This window comes from Dipodomys ordii, unplaced genomic scaffold (genome assembly GCF_000151885.1).
Source record: "Dipodomys ordii isolate 6190 unplaced genomic scaffold, Dord_2.0 Scaffold57, whole genome shotgun sequence".
Lineage (NCBI taxonomy): Eukaryota > Metazoa > Chordata > Mammalia > Rodentia > Heteromyidae > Dipodomys > Dipodomys ordii.
The window spans coordinates 4,662,686-4,679,587 of NW_012267273.1; positions in this window are offsets into that span (position 1 = coordinate 4,662,686).

Sequence of the window (16,902 nt, forward strand, 5' to 3'; positions counted from 1 at the left end):
TTGTGTACCATACAACTTGATAGCTATATAATTGGTAATTATCTAAGTTTTGAGAAACATTTTTTTTCTTTTTAAAATTAATTTTATTATTGAATACTTGTACAAAGGTGATATGATTCCTTAAATCAGGTTATGAGTACAAGTTTTCCTGGTCAATTATCACCACAGAGTTTGTTGTGTGTTAATATTTCCTTACATACTGGTTATTATTTTTAGTTCAATGTCATTTGCCAGCTTTCAATTCATATTTGAATAAAACTAACAATGTGGCATTTAAAATTAAATATATTAGTGAAGCTGAAACAATTTTGGTTTCAACATTCTGCCTGGAGAGAGCTATAAATGTATTCATGACCTAGATTTGCTTTTGTGTTTATTTTATTTTGACTTTTTTATTATCTTTAAGTACAAAGGAGTTGCTATTTAATAAGCAGCTTATGAGTCCAATATATCTTGATTAATATCACTTCTTTCAGCATTATCATCAATCTCTCCCCTGATCACCTTTTCCTGTTTTTAATTTGTAGAATGTATTGAATTCTTGAGATCATTTTCCCCATCCTCTCCTCTTCTTTCATCTACCCTTTTCCCCTTGACTCTGTTGCACCCCTTTTGACTACCAGTTTCCAGGTATACCCAATAGAATTTTATTCAGCCATTAGAAAATATCATATTTTGCCATTTGTAAAGAAATGTAAAGACCTGGGGAAAAAATATGCTAAGTGAAATAAGTCAGTCCTCAAAATAAAAGATTTCATGCTTTCCTCTATCTGTGAAAGCTAAATTTAGCTTAAAAACTTATAAGTAAACATGTCTGGTGGTATACAAGTTTATGCAAATATACTAACTGAGATACTGCCCATTTAATGGAGTACTGAAATAGTGAAATTCTTCAAAAAAGCAAATTCAAACTTGAGGAACTTTTTAAAAGGTAATCTTAACAAGCATTTTGGTGTGAATTTTAAAATGCATGAATTTTAGATTAGCACATTTTAAATATATAATATAATATGTATATATATATACATACATACATATTATTTTGTTTGGGTTTAAATAACACTTGCCTTAAACAAACTATCTCCTCTTCTGAGAAAGATATACGTTTTTTTGTTTATTTTATTTTATTTTATTGTGAAAATACTGTACAGAGGGGTTACAATTACATGGACAAGATAATGAGTACATTTCTTATCAAGCATTGTAGCCTCCTCCTTTGGTGCCTCCCGCACCAAAGTTGTAAAGTTCGTTTTCGACATAACGACTTGTACATCTCATTGTTGCAATGTGTCCACCTGTATCCCTATTTAAACGATTTGTTTTTCCCCTTCCCCTCGACAAATTATACCGGCATCAAATACAGTGAAAGCAGGGGTTATACTGTGGGGGAGGGACATACAAAGCAACAAAGAAAATAATCTTATAAATGTGTTAGAAACAATGCATGAAAGAAAAAAAACATTTCAATACATATCTTAGGAAGGTATGAGTTGTAATTAACTTGCCCTTTCTTAATGGACTAAGTCCAATTTGGAAATACTATTTCTGGAACAGTAGCTATAGTATGAATAATCATATCTATTTTCTTCAGCACTAAATATATATTTGACCATAAGACCAACACTCATTGTTTGTGTTGATTACATGATAAACCATTGCCTTAACAAAATAGGTAAACTGATTTGAATGTTACATGATACATGTAACTACACACACTACATGACTAGTATATTACCTGCACATTCTATCATTTTTCTGTGATGAAATATAACCAACACTAAGCTAATAGATTAATATAAATATTAAATATCTCCTATAATAAGTTAATACATGAATATATATTCATTTGAAAAGGTTTAGAATATGCTCTTTTGGCTAAATAAAAGGCAAACTACAATTAAAAAATATCCATTGAACTTCAAAATGTCATTAAGTCTGAGTAATATTATCCTTTTCCCCAAAAATCTCTGTTTTTTTTACCTTGAACTATGTCTCTTGCTTTTATTCTCACAATTGTGGCTGTGCTCCAATTACTAGCAAATAACTGGGTTCTGCTTTATAATTGCATAACTCTGTGAAACTGGGGCACAAGTAATCCTTCAACTAAGGAAGAAATATGGAATTGACATTTTCAAGAGAAAATTAGGTCTTGATATTGTAGGAGAGGCCAAAGAGCTGTGACAAAATAAAAGCAATTTCCACATAAGGGTAGTGATGGTTATGACAGTAGAACCTGACATGTTTCACCTATATACCAATACTGTTAAGACACAGTTGTTTTCTGCCATATCTTTGAAAATGGAATATATTCATCTAACAAATAATTTTACTATTGGAAATATAACTGAATATAAAATATATTTTAGGTTAAGGCAGGCTAAAGTAACTGTCACTAACTAAAGAGTGACAGTGTGTAGACTTCATAAAAATGATGCCATTAGGAGATACACAAAAAATATTCACTGGGAACAATTTTAATTATGTATGAGCTTTTTACTATTTTTTACTATTTATTTTTTAATATTATTCAGTATATTCACTAAAAACAATGAGAAGAAACTTCTAGCTTATTGCTATTTAATCAAGGATAATTGCATTTAATTTTGTATAAAGGACAAAGTTTAAATGGATTTCCACATCTAATATATATAGTTCATTATAACAACAAGCCTTCCTACCCGGCTTACATATAAACTCCAACATCTATCCCTAGTTTACAATCATTTAAAATGTCTTATAAGTTATTGTAGTAAGGGAATAAATTTATAAAATATGATGACATTTTATGTAAATATTATATGTGTACTATAGTAAGAGCAATATGTTTTATATATTTATTAGTAAAATCTGAAGTTACTTTGTTAATACATTCTAAAAATAATTGTGTTACATTATATAGTCTTAATACTTCTGAGAATAATTCATAAAATTCTACTGGACAGTGTTTTGCTTTTAAAATGCATGAAAAATAAATCTTTATATAAATAGTTCTACAGATAAAGTGGGGAAATAATATGAGTTTGCTTGTGTATCTGTTTAGAGATTTTTATATTCTTATATATGACTGAAGACAGTGACAGTGAACTTTCATTTATGTTTAGAATCTATTTAATTAGGAGTTTGATAGATAACTTCATCAGATTCATTACCAGATATTAAGGAAAAAAATACAATTCCAGGAACCAAGAGCCTGTGCTTAATACCTGAAACTAAATAATCCTGAGAATGGAATTCAGAGGACTGTGGTTCAAAGGCAGCCCAAGCCAATAAGGCTGAATATTTCATTTCCAAAATAATCAGCAAAAAGCTAGGGTATAGCAAGTAGCTCAAGTATGAGAGAGAGAGAGAGAGAGTAAAGCAAATGAGAGATCTTGAATTCAAAAGAAACCTAATACTACCAACAAATTATATATATGTATATGTATGTATATATATGTATGTACACACACACACACACACACACACACACACACACACACACACACATATATATATATATATATATATATATATATAAATCCTGCTCTAACCCATTCATTGGAGTAATTTTAGTTGTGTGTGTGTGTGAGAAAAGTACTAAATTACCAAGTGGTAACACAAGTCCTTAGAGAAAGCTTTGATAAAGAAGAAATCCTGAAGCATTTAGCTTAGTAAAGTAAGGATACTAATCAAATCCAACAAATAATAGACACTAAAAACATCTAAAGAAAACAAAGAAGGTGGTAAATTCCTGTCACCCCAGATCCTTGAAGTAAATAAGGGGATCATGAGTTAGAGGCCAGCCTAGGCTAAAAGAGGGACTTTTTCAAAGAAGTGAGAAAATAAAAGGTGTAAGAAATGTATGTATTGCAAGAATGAGAAGGGAACTAATTGTTTGAAGGAGGCATACTACTTTTCAGCAAAGAAAAACGAAGACCAGTGGCCATGGAAGCAGAAATGTAGAGATTAGGTTGACGTTAACAAAAATCCATTGTAACACACTTTAATTTAGCTAGAAGACAAATGAAAATAAGTTGAAATCAAAAGTGTAGGCACAATCGGTAGTGTTTTGTAAAAGACATATAATACATGAGTGGAAACAAAAATTACCAATGTAAGGGAAGAAAAACGGAAAGCTAATACAACAGTGGTAGAATAAGTCTTAACATTTCATTTGGAATAAACAAAGGAGAGAAATAGATGTCAATATGTAAGCAATAAAGACAAAAGTGCATCTGGACATTTTAAAAGGAATAATAATGAGCAGGCAATGTGTTGACAGGGATGGATGTTGTGTCCAATTTAAAGAATGCAAAAAAAAAAAAAAGATAAAAACAGTTGATGAATCCTAGCACACTCTAGGCTAGGAAAGGATGGTGAATTCTAGAGCAGCCTGGGATAGATGGAAGATCTTGTATTAATTAAGAAGAAAAAATAAGATATTAATAAGATCAAACAATTAAGAAAATAATGTTTCTATTCATTGATTGGGAAAACTGAACAATTAAAGGAATAAAACTTACAAATAAATGCAAAACCAATTGTGCATAGCAGTAATCATTAACAAAAAATTTCAAATATTACATTTTATATTTTTATGTAAAGTAACTGTACAGAGGGGTTACAGTTAGATGAGTAAGGTGATTCATATATTTCCTATCCAACATTATTCCCCCCTCCTTTGTTTATATTCCTTCCTTCCACATGTCCTGAGCCCCTCCTTCCCCCCTCCTGAAGTTGTAAAGTTCATTTTCAAAATAATAGTAAGGAAAAGAAAGTCATATTAAGGAAAATGTAAGTTCACAAATATAAACAAATAACTATTAACCATAAAAATGTATTTTAAAAATAATGCTAAATTTGAAATCTGTTATTGCAAAGCATTTGGTGTGTGCTTTCATTTTTATGATTTGCAATCATCATGTTAGATACATATTTTTGGTAAAAGTAAAAAAATGAATTCAGTAGGTTTTATAGTCAAAATTATGACAAAATAAATGTGTTTATAATTGCTAGTGTCTGCCAGTAACTCTCAGCATGTACATATCCTAATATTTGTCCTAGATCCTAGAAATTTATAGCATCTTTTAATTCTTGGAACAATAATTATAGTAATAAAACAACCAGAGAACAGTAGTATTAGTTTCTGTAATTTACAATTTATTTTTGTGCTACTGATATAAACAGCTATTCTGAGATTGCCCATCTGCATTTCCACGGAGAACATTTTCATAAAGAATGAAAATAAAGATTCCAAACAGATCACCTTTCTATTTTAAGGTTACATTCTATGTTTCATAAAATGAGAAGAATGAAATTGTATAATTATATACACAAAGAATACAAAGAAAAATACAGAAAAAAATGAAAGAGAAAAAGGCTATCTACAAATACCTAAGCCCAAATGAGTTTATACACAAGAAAAAATAATTTGAAATTATTTTCAATGCTATTTAAGTTTTAGAAAAGTCCTTTCTATACATTTTCTTATAAAAACATTGTGTGAATTTTTTAAATTAAAGTAGTTTATTTTTATAGAATGTTTTTGGGAGTCAGAGTTTCACTGTAGTCTAAGCTGCCCTCCAACTTCTCATCCTCTGACCTCTACCTTCTCAATGCTTCGATTACAGGAATGATATACACTACTATGCCTAGAAGGAGCACTACATAATTTCACATTCTATTTTGATTTTTGTTGGTTTAGAACATCTACTATTGTGTAATATTTTTGCATTCAATTATACAAATTTATCAGAAAAATTTAATGAGCACATATGAAAAATGTGATATATCACATTGGCCTAGACATTATATCTAATATCTGTTCTAATGTTTGTCTGGATGCTGCAATAAATATAGTTGTGCTGGTAGCTTTAGTATGGTCTTGTTTGTGATCATTTGGGTAAATGCCCAAAAGTGGGATTGCTGGGTCATAGGGGAGTCTTTTGAGGAATCTCCATACTACTTTCCAAAGTGGTTGAACATGTTTACACTCACACCAACAATGAAGTAAGGTTCCCTTCTGTCCACATCCCCTACAGTATCTGTTGTTATTAGAGTTCTTGATTATAGCCATTCTAACTGGGGTGAGGTGGTATCTCAATGTTGTTTTGATTTGCATTTCTTTTATGGCTAGAGAGATTGAGCATTTCTCATGTGTCTATCGGCCATCCTTCTTTCTCTTCGGAGAAGTTTCTCTTTAAGTCTTTAGCTCACTTATTTATCAGGCAGTTGTTCCTTTGAGGATTTTGTTGTTGGGGGATTTAATTTTTTGCGTTCCAGGTATACTTTAGATATGAGACCCTTGTCTGTTGTATGGCTAGTTAAGGTCATCTCCCAATCCGTGGGCTTTCTATTGACTTGCTAGCTATGTCCTTTGACATGCAGAAGCTCTGCAATTTCATGCAATCCCATTTGCCAAACCTTGCTTTGATTTGTTGTGTTTCTGGGTCTCTATTAAGAAAATTTCGGCCTGTGCCAAGGAGAGCTAGGGTTTCTCCTATTCCATCTTGTGATGTTTTCAAGTGTCTGCTTTGACTCCATTTGGAGTTGATTCTGGTGCAGGGTAATATATAAGGATATAGCTTTAGTTTTCTACAAGTAATTAACCAATTTTGCCAGCATCATTTACTGAAGAGGCTTTCTTCCATTCTATTTTCTTAGCTCCCTTATCGAAGATTAGGTGGCTATAGGTCTGTGGGTTTATTTCTGGGTTTTCAATTCTATTCCATTGGTCCAGAGGTCTGTTCTTGTGCCAGTACCACGTTGGTTTGATTACTATGGCTTTGTAGTAGAGTTTGAAGTTTGGTATAGATATTCCTCCATCATTGTTCTTTCTGTTAAGGATCGTTTTTGTTATTCGGTGTCTTTATTGTTCCATATGAATTTTTGGATTGCCTCTTCTATTTTCTTGAAGAATGAGAATGGAATATTGATAGGTATCACATTGAATTTGTAGATAGCCTTGGGAAGTATTGCCATTTTCATGATGTTGATCCTTCCATTCCAGGAGCATGAGAGGTTTTTCCACTTTCTACGTTCTGTTTTTATTTCCTTTTTCAGGTTTTTAAAATTTTCATCATAGAGGTCCTTCACTTCTTTGGTTAAGTTAATTCCTAGGTATTTTATTTTTTTGTGGGGCCATTACGAATGGAGTTGCTTTCCTGATTTCAGCTGCACCCTTCTCATTGTTGGCATACATAAAAGCCTTGATTTTTGAGGGTTAATTTTATGCCCTGCCAAAGTTCTGAATCAGCTTGAGTAATTTGAGAGTGGAGTCCATGGAATTCTTTAAATACAAGATCATGTCATATGCAAAGAGGGAGAGTTTTACTTCATCTTTCTCTATTTGGATCCCTTTTATGTTTGCATCTTGTCTTATTGCTGTAGCTAGGCATTCTAATACTAGATTGAAGAGAAGTGGAGAAAGTGGACATCTTTGTCTCATTACTGAGTTAAGAGGAAATGGCTTTAGTTTTTCACCATTAAGTATACTGCTGGTTGTAGGTTTGTCATATACAGCCTTTACTGTATTGAGGAATGTTCCATGGATTCCAATTTTTCCAGAACCTTTATCATAAAAGGGTGTTGGATCTTTTCAAATGCTTTTTCTGCCTCTATTGAGATAACCATGTGGTTCTTATCCTTGCTCTAGACCATACTAAAGCTACCAGCACAACAATGTTTATTGCACCCTTATTTACCATAGCTAAGACATGGAACCAACCCAGATGCCCCTCTGTAGATGAATGGAGCAAGAAACTGTGGTATATATACACAATGGAATTCTATGCTGCAATCAGAAAGAATGACATTGCCCCATTTGTTAGGAAATGGAAAGACTTGGAAAAAATTTTATGAAGTGAAGTAAGCCAGACCCAAAGAAACATAGATCCCATGGTTTCCCTTATTTGCAATAACTAGTATATGCCTGAGACAAGCAGAAAAGGTCACATAAGTTGATATTATGTCAAATTTACCCCAAGATAAGTATTCAAATGTTTTTTCTTTCATGCAATTGTTTCTAACATATTTATAAGGTAATTGTTTTGTTGCTTTGTATGTCCCTCCCCACAGTATAACCCCTGCTTTCACTGTATTTGATGTTGGTATAATTTGTGAAGGGGAAGGGAAAAAACAAATCATTTAAATAGGGATCCAGGTGGACCCATTGCAACAATGAGATCTACAACTTTGTCCGGGGATTTGGGGGTCGGGGTAGATGGGAAGCGGTGGGAAAGGAATACAAAAGCGGAGACAACAATGCTTGATAAGTAATGTACTCATTATCTTGCCCATGTAGTTGTAACCCCTCTATATGGTATTTTCACAATAAAAAAGAATATATTTTAAAAGTGATAATCTCTTCAAACCAGTACAATAAGTAAAGCAGACTAACCTCTGTAATGCAGCTCAGGCCATACCCAATCTGTGAAGGCCTTTAGATAAATAACTATGTCTCAAACAATTGTTTCTTCTAACAGATTAGAACCTGAAGCTGCATTATCTTAGATCTTCATTGTACTATCTCGCTCTGCTCTGCATAGTTGAGTTATGCTATTCATAATAAATTTGCAAATCCATTTTTTTCCAATCTTAATCCAAATGAGTGATATTCCTTTGTATTTTTGTTCTTCATATATATGTATATATATATATATATATATATATATATATGTTAAACAGAGATTCATCTCTGTGTAATATATAGATATGATGGATATGTATATACAAATATGTTTATTTAAATCCTAGAGAGTTCTAAGTATTTTCAGGTGGTCCCTTTGGTAATGTCACTACTAAATCTTGTAATTTCTGTTTTTGGTGAGAGTTTTGTGGTCACTTTCTATTTTTAAAAATGTTGATTCACATCTCATGATGTTCATTTTCACCCCATGTCATGTTCCAAACAATGCTCATGTGAGTACCTCTGGCTTTTGCTTATAATCTAGCAATTCAGGAGACTGAGACAAGTAGGATCAAAATACAAAGCCAATACAAATAGAAAAGCATCAAATTATTTTCTTAAGTTGAACAATAAAAAGCTGTGTACTATGTGTGGTTCATGGTGTATAGCATTAGCTATCAGCCAAGTAAGAGTGCACAGATGTAAATTCAATCCCCCACACTGACACACGCACATACATAAAAAACAATCCTCTTTCAATGTTACTTTATGACATCTTTTTTTATTTAAATAGGTTTTTCTATACATTAGGCAGGCATTAATTTTAGTTTGCTGGAACTGTGGAACTGACCCTGCCCAACATTGGATGTGACTAAATGCCAATTTTAGATTGACCACTCTATTTAAAATGTTCTTATAATCAAAGCATGGTTATTTGAAGTGTTCTTTTAAATTATATGTTTATATACATAAAGATATTTCTTTCAAAAAGAATATTTTTTCCATGATGCATATGTGTATATATTGTTATGGTAGTTATTCTGCCATCCTTACACAGATGGCTCTGAAAGCACTAATTAAGACAAAAATAATGTATAAGTAGTTAAGTTCGCAGTTGCCGAACACAGTAGTTCAGCATAGCAAAATTCTAAACTAACATTACAAAATAAAGTTTGTTGATTAGATAAACATAACCCTTTCAGTTTGTGAATTTTGTCATAATTTACTATTTAAGTGTTGGTGCATTAAATCTGTTTGTTTTAGGAAAGTAAATTTATTGGCAAGTTTATAGTTTGTATTGTTTAACCACACAGTATATATACCTCTATGTTTAAAGTGATATTAAACTGTGTTTCTAAATTGAAAGAGGTATTGTTCTTTACAGGATATTTATAACTTATGGAAACATTTTTGTTCATCTAGAATTGGAGTTTGTCAACTGGTATCTAATAGTTGTGGGCTAAGCATGTTGAAAATCCTAGCAAGCACAGACCACTTTCACAGAACAAAACTATCAGGTACAACTGACAATATTTCTAATATTACTGAGGGAGGTGTCACTGTTCAAAATGAAATGTATTCATTACTTGACTCATGTGACTACAATCCACTGTACATCACCTTAACAATTAAATTTTAAAAAAAGAAATATAATATTTCTGGGCATTGGTTGCTGAAACCTGTAAACCTAGCTATTTATGAGGCTGAGATATGTGAATTGAGATTCAAAGCTAGCCTGGGCAGAAACTTCTGGGAGACCCTCCTCTGCAATTACCCATGAAATAAACAAGCAAACAACAACAACAAAACGGGAGAGTGGAGCTGTGGCTCAAGTTGTAGAGTCATCTTTTAGCAAATAAATCTCAGAAAAGGGCCCAGACCCTGCTATCAGTCCCTAAGATGATCACACACACACACACAGATACACACACACACATACACACACACACTGGTTTTGAGACATAAAGTCTTCCTAGAGATGCTTTCTATTGTGATGTATACTGTTTGCAATTTCTTTTTATATAAAATCATTTATCAAGACTTCCTTAATGGGATGCATTTCAAGTACTCACATTCTCACATTATGCCTAAGTTAGTAGCTCACTTCTGAGAACTACACTGTTAATTGGATTTCTTTGACCAACCTGCCTTTTAATCATTTGCAAATTTAATAACTGAATCAAAGGTTTTACAATTATATGTCATGGGGAGATGCTCCTAACTTCAGTGACAAGAAAGAAATAATTGTATGTGGTATTTTACTTCCATGTTGATATATTCTCATCTTGGATCATTACTTGCTGCAACTGAAGACACTTTGACTTATCCATGCATCTCTAATGAAGATAATTAAACACTTGATATAGATTATATGGATGGAATCACTTTTAAATTGTTTATTGTTTGCTTTCATAGTGATCAGTTATACCAAATGAGCCTTGAATTTAAGGAGCAGCTTGATGTTCTGTTTCAAATTTATCTTTTCAGGTGGTATTCACTACTCTTAAGGGTTCAGTAGAGTCACTGCATGATGAGTGATACTCAGTGAACACCCTAACTAACAGAAGAGCATAAGAAGCTTCTGAGAAAATTATACAAAAGGACCTACCAAGTAATCTCAGACATACAAGATTCTCTTTTTCAAATGTAAACTCCATTTCAATATATTTCAGATTTTGTCTTTCAGATAAGGTAGCATGCTGAAGTACTTACATAGATTGATTATTTAACCTAACAGGGTGAAACAGCACATGCAAGAAATAAAGAAGTAATGTGTTCTGACCACAGTATAAATATCCATTAAGGTGTAGTGAGGAATTTGGCAAGTAGGAAAGAAAAGGACAATTTAAACAGTGAGTTAATTGCTTCTATTTATTTTCATATTTTTTAAAAAGCAAGTTATTCTGATTTCTTCCTAATTTTTGTCTGGTTGCCAATAATTATTCTGAAAATGTCTTATGAGTCAAAATTTAAAGATGATACAATTCATAACAGCTATCTACATTTGACCAATGATTGGATTTTTTATATTGTTTAACAAGTTTCAGGAACAGTTCTAAATAACTCGGAGATCATATTTTGAAAATTTAGGATCTTGGTCATCCTTGATTCAATACATCTGTTGGATTTATGTGTGCATACAAACATGCACACATATTCTATGTGGATAGGTGGATGAAGGTGGAAAAATTAACAAGGTATTCCTTGGTTACTATATGATGATCTTTAGATATTTGGCCAGGAGTGGGGAGGAGAGGGAAGAGATAGTAGGAAAAATACAAAGGAGGGCATAACAATGTTCAACAACAAATGTACTCATTATCTTACTCTGTAAGGTAACTATAACCCCTCTTTACAGCATCTTTACAATATTTTTAAGAGGATACTCATATAAGATTGCTTTAAATATGTTTCAAATCTTGTAGAATGTATGCTCTTTTTTCCTCATCTATCTCGTCCTCTCTTAGTTTTCTTTTCTTTGTAATCACTAATACCTTGATTTGCAATGAGCACACTATAAGCAGCACACTATGCAAAAACCTGTTGGTCTAGAATATCAATAAATTCTAAGTGCTGAAGGTCTTAAAATGAAGTTCTGAAGACAAATTGCAGAACAGAAAATTAGTAAAAATGTAGCTATAATATAACCATATATAGTTAAGTCTTCATTACAGAGGTATATATTTTGCAACTAGTAAATAATTTCAGTGTAGTACTTATGATGTTTTCTAGTTTGATTATTTATTCCTCAGGGTATGATTTATATTTCCATCCTCATGAGGCAATGATTTTTTTTAATTCATCTTGACAAATACAATAATTATATTGACATGTGTCATGGAATAATACATATTCTGGTATTATTTCCTGACTTCTACTGTGACACAGTTTCTCACTTCTTTTTGTTCTTTAGCAATAAGTTGTGATTGTATTTGTATTCTAATAAACTACTTTTACTGCCTCATTGTTTTTATGTTGGCATTGGGGCTTGAACTCAGGGTTTCCAGATTTTCTAATTATCTTGTTATCTCAAGGCTACTACTTGAACCATGCTTTTGGCTTTGTTGCTGGATAGTTGTGGATAAGTCTCAAAGAATTAAGCCTCTAATCTCAGCTGCCTGAATAACTAGGATTACAGGCATAAATCAACAGAACCCACTTGCCTCCTTGATTTTTATATGATTTATACAAATTTCCAAGAAATAACCTATATTCCAATTATATTTTTATTATTTTAAATAGTTGTACAAGGAGTTGATTAACAAAAAGTTTATGAATACACTGAATTTTGATCAAAGTCAACGCCATTCCAACAATCTTACCATCCCTTCTCTACTCACACCATCCCTCGTTACCTATTTTTCTTTCGCCTGTACATGTCATTAGTTTTTAGAGAGTGACATAGAATGAATGACCATGCCATCATCATTTACAAGGTTTTTGAGAGGAGAATCTTTTTATATTATGAACAATTTCTTCCACAATTCATTATACAAGTTCATAAGATATGCTTATCGAATAGTTCTAAAATAAAACTATTCATTGAAAAAAAATTACTTAGAAAAGCATCAGCATAAATTATACATCTTGTAGTAGGTTTATTAATATCAAAGTTTTGTAAACTTGATGCATTTAATTCTTTGAAATTAAATTATCATGATAAGAAAAATAAGTCTTTTTCACTTAATAATCAGTGTCAATTTCACAGTTTGAAATTAGAAATACAATGTTTCCAACTATAGATTAAAATAAAATAGCATGTACAATATGTAGAATATAACCACTATAAAAACATAAAATATAATTTTCAGTGTAAATATTTACTCTGATTAAAATATTAGGATGCTATGAAGATTGCTTTTATTTTTAATTTTTAGTTAGGTATAATTATAAAATATGTGCGCATTTTATCAATTATATTATCAATTAGTTGCATTTTTAATGTAAATAAATTTTACTTGTTTTGCTTATTAAGGCTTAAACACAGGCATTATATGTATAAAATAAATGCTGTCCCACTGAGTAGCATATTGAATGAAGCATTTTTCTTTCCTTTGTTATAAAGAGGAAGTCATATTTTTCTGTCCTGTTTGTTCTCTAATTTGTAATTCTCTTTCCTCAGTCTCCCAAGAAGATGGGATAATGAGTTGTACCACTGTACCAGTAGCAGTGTTAGCATCCTCAATCTTCTTATCTGATCGTAATAGATCTTAAACTAACATACCTGGAATGTTATCAGTGTTGAGTTTTCACCTTGTTATTTGTTTTAGCCAGGCACAGGTAGCTAATCCTCATAAGCCTAGCAACTTTGGAGGCTAAAATCTGGTTCAAAGCCAGCCCAGGTAGACAAATGAAGATTTTGTCTGTAACTAACCAGAAAAAAAACAAAACAACAACAACAACAAAAAACGTGAATGGGCTGTGATGTAGCTCAGTAGCAAAGCACTTGCCTAGCAAGTGCAATGGGTTCAATCACCAGTATAAAAATATATATATTGTGGAATGGCTCAAGTTGTGAGTACCAGTTGTGCGTGTCAAAGCCTGTGATATCTCCGTGCCATAAGTTCAACCCCAGTTCTTGCTTACACAAACAAATGCTTGTTTTAATTGGTACATAGTAAATTTATATATCAGTGTGACACAGTAAGTTTTAAACATTTACATATTAGAGTATGATTAAGTCAGAATAATTCAGATGTATATCATTTAAAATTTCAATACTTCTTAATAGTAAAAAACATTCAAACATTTCTAGCTAAATAAAAATATTCTATTCATAACTGATATTATATTCACCTAGTGTAATATGGAATAAAAATATGTCCTTTCTGTCCAAATGCCAGTTGGTACACACATAGAATAACATAATCCTCTTCCTCTGAACATGACACTTCCCAGCTTCTGCTTACAATGGATCTGCACTCTATTTGTCCAAGATTGGTTTCTTTACATTCCACTTGTGTGAGCAACTATGAGTATCACTCTGTTTTATCTCCTTCACCACAAGTAAAGGGCATACTTTATTTATTTTGTATAAAGCATGGGCAACAAAAGATACAGGTGACAAAAAAAGATTGAATGGAAGAAATACCCTTTTGCCCAGAAAGGAAAATTTATAAAGTGGAAAATAGTCTACAGAATGGGAGAAAATATCTGCAAATTGTACATCACTGCAAACTTAAATGCAAGGTATGTGAGGAATGTAACATCAAAATTCCAAATTCTTCAACAGTTTTCAAGAGAACACGTATAAATGGCCAACAGGTATATGAATATTTGGCGTTAATAGTCACCAGGAAAACAAAGTTAGAAGCAATAATGTAAGGGTTGGAAGCATGGATCAGTTGCTAGTGGGCTAGCCAATGCACAGAAAACATCATGAACCAAGTCCAAATCCCAGGCACAGACCAAATGAAAACAAAATAAAACAAAACAACACAACTGAATACAAAAACAAAACATAATTCGCCATTACATAACCATTAAGAAAAATACTTAAGTAATAAAATCCTTGTGAGGATATAGAGAAAAGGAAATAGACAATATTAGTGTGAATGTAAATTAACAGAAACATTATGGAAAACAGTATGCAGGTCTATTTTTAATAATTTAAAACTATGGCTGTGGGTATAGCTCACTGAAGAACATGATTACCTTATGAGTCTTTGGGTTGAATTATAGTAGAATGATGATGAGAAATACCATTGATTAATAAAGTTATATGATCTAGCTGTCCTCAAAATATTCAAAAAAGAAGGAAGCTATATTGAAGATCATCTTCATTGGTATGTTTAAATAGGCATTATTAATAATACACAATAGCCAGGCACCAGTGGCTTATGCCTGTAATCCTCCAACTCAGAAAGCTGAGATCTGAGGATTGCGGTTCAAAGCCAGACAGGGAAGGAAAAGTCTGTGGGACTCTTATCTCCAATTAACCATTCAGAAAACTGGAAGTGGTGTTGTGGCTCAAGTGATAGAGGACTAGCCTTGAGCTGAAATGCTGAGGGACAGCACCCAGGCCCAGAGGTCAAGCCCCATGACTGACAAAAATAAAACAACAACAAAAAACCCCAAAAAACTAAGATAGAGTTTAAAAATCATTATTGAATTATCTTTGAAAAACTAATGGTGATACCCTAAATCAAGGAAAACTAAAATTTTTACAAGCACATTAATTCATAGTTTATATCTCTGTAAATTAAGCCATGTAACAAATTTTTAAAGCATGAACTATTAGTTTGAGAAATTTAAACTTCAGGATTAAAGTTTCAGAAATTACTCATTTCACTGAGTAAGTAATCTTGTAGAAGGATTGCAGATTCCACACTATAATGATTAAATAAAAGCAATTTCCATAGTTCAGATTCTTGGGGAAAGTCACTTATCTTTCAAAGGTAATGATATTATAACTGACTAAAGCTTAAAGATGAAATGTTACCTTAAAATAGTAAAATTATCAGTTATCTTTTCCAAAGTTAACTAATAAAGCTAACTAAAATAGTTTTACTGCTAGAATGGCAAAGAGAAATACTTCGTTAATGTAAAATAGTAAAGATGCCATAAACATTTGCTTGATGTTATTTAATATATTTTTTGAATTATATGAAGTGAAGTAAAAAAGTTTACCTTATTCTCCAACTCAATATTTCACACGTACTTAATATATTGGGAATATATCTCTGTTTTTGATATTATTGAAGTTTATGCATTTTAAATATAGTGATATGTACAACAAAAAATGATTTCTTCCCCTTTCTGTCCATTTACAAGGTAGCTTATGAATTAAAAGTACTAAACAAGAAGTAAGTTTTAGAAAACAAACATACTATATCTTCCAAGGGATATATATTTCCATTAAACATAAGTCAAATGTAAATTTTCCCCAGCAATTTTTAGGAAAAGTTCCATTAGGCTTGTATTTTAAAATTTACCAGTCTCTCCTACTTTACAAAGAACAAATCACAAACTATTATAAGATATTTGTGATTCAAAACATGAATTACCAGTAGTAATGATTAAGATCACTAGAGAATCACAGACAGACCAGCAGATTTATCTTTGCTATACAGTGGCATTTCACATAAGTACAAAAAATTCAAGAGAGCAAATCTACTGAGGGTATGTGCTTTGAGACCTCTCCTGAATAAATGCACCTTGAGAAGAAAGTCCAAGAAAGCTGCAATCTCTGTGATGATAATGTTTATTTAGCATACTGGTAAAGCCCTGGGACACTGGAAAATGTCTAGTAATTTAAAAATTACATGATTTGCTTAATTTTGAATAAATTAGATTTGTCTACATACCAGCAATATTACATATCTATACTAGTTATTATACATTAAAATAAATGAACTAGCCGGGCGTTGGTGGCTCATGCCTGTAATCCTAGCTACTCAGGAGGCTGAGATCTGAGGATCGAGGTTCAAAGCCAGCCCGGGCAGGAGAGACCGTGAGACTCCTATCTCCAATAAACCACCAGAAAACCGGAAGTGGTGCTGTAGCTCAAGTGGTAG